Below are 1588 nucleotides of genomic sequence, written 5' to 3' on the forward strand. Positions count from 1 at the left end.
TGAGATCACTAGATCAAATGGCAGTTCCATATTTAATTCTTTGAGGAAACTCCATACTGTTTTTCATAATGGTTGCACCAGTCTGCATTCCTACCAGCAGCGTACTAGGGTTCCCTTTTCTCTACATCCTCATTTATTAAATCTAATAGTCTTTTTGGTAGAGTCCTTAGGGTTTTTTTGTGTGTAATATCATGTCACTTGCAAATATTGATAGTGTTACATCCTCTTTTTCAATTTTATTTTTTCTTCTTGTCTGATCTCTGTACTTCCAGTACTATCTATAATAATAAAAGTATAATATACTAATTAGACCACACAGCCGAATGACCTTCCAGACATCCTTCCAGACAACCTTCCGGATCAAGCCAGAGCTGCAATGGCTGAAGGAAGCCACATGGCAGTGAGGGCTGAGCCCTTGCACGAATTTCGTGTTTTGGGCCTCTAGTGTTGAATAAAAGTAGTGAAAGCGGACAACCTTGCCTTGTTCCTGATCTTAAGGGAAATGATTTTAGTTTTTGCCCACTGAGTATGATGTTAGCTTTCTGGTCTTCATAAATGGCCTTTATTATATTGATATATTATCCCTCTATTCCCACTTGGCTGAGAAATGGTTTTATCAGAAATGGTTGTTGGGCCCTAGCCAGTTTTGCTGAGTGGATAGAGTGCCGGCCTGTGAACTGACGGGTCCCAGGTTCAACGCAGGTCAAGGGCACATGCCTGGGATGCAGGCTTGACCCCCAGTAGGGGATGGGCAGGAGGCAGCCAATCAATGATTCTCTCTCATTACTGATGTTTCTATCTCTCTCTTCCTTTCCTTTCATCTCTGAAATCAGTAAAAACATATTTTAAAAAAATGGTTGTTGGATTTTGTTCAATGCTTTTTCTGCATCTATTGATATGGTCATGTGACTCTTGTCTTTCAATTTGTTTATGTGATGTATCACATTTATTGATTTGCAAATATTGTACCAGTCTTACATCTCTGGTCATGATTTATGATCTTTTTAATATATTGCTGGCTCCAATTTGCTAATATTTTGTTGAGGACTTTATCATTTAGTTCACCAGGGATATTGGCCTGTAATTCTCTGTCTTTGGTAGTGTCTTTATTTGGTTTTAGAATTAGAATAATGCTGACCTCTTGGGAAAAAAAAAAGCTTACAACTGTTCCTTCCTCTTGGATATTTTGGAATAGTTTGAGGAATATAGGTATTAGTTCTTTGAATATTTGGTAAAAGTCCCCTGTGAAGTCGTCTGGACTCAGGCTTTTATTTACTGTGAGTTTTTTGACTACTGCGTCTATTCCATCAATTGTTATTGGCCCATTCAGGTTTTTTTGATTTTTCCTGATGCAGTTTTGGGAGGTAGTATTTTTCTAGGAATTTGTCCATTTCATCCATATTGTCCAGCTTGTTGGCATATAGTTGTTCACAGTATTTTCTTAGAATTCTTTGCATTTCTGTGATGTCAGTGGTTACTTCTCTGCTTTCATTTCTAATTTTATTTATTTGGGTCCTCTCTCTTTGTTTCTTGATGAGTCTGGCTAATGGCTCATCAACTTTGTTTATCCTTTCAAAGAACCAGCTCT

The sequence above is a fragment of the Myotis davidii genome, unplaced genomic scaffold (assembly GCF_000327345.1).
Source record: "Myotis davidii unplaced genomic scaffold, ASM32734v1 scaffold119, whole genome shotgun sequence".
NCBI lineage: Eukaryota > Metazoa > Chordata > Mammalia > Chiroptera > Vespertilionidae > Myotis > Myotis davidii.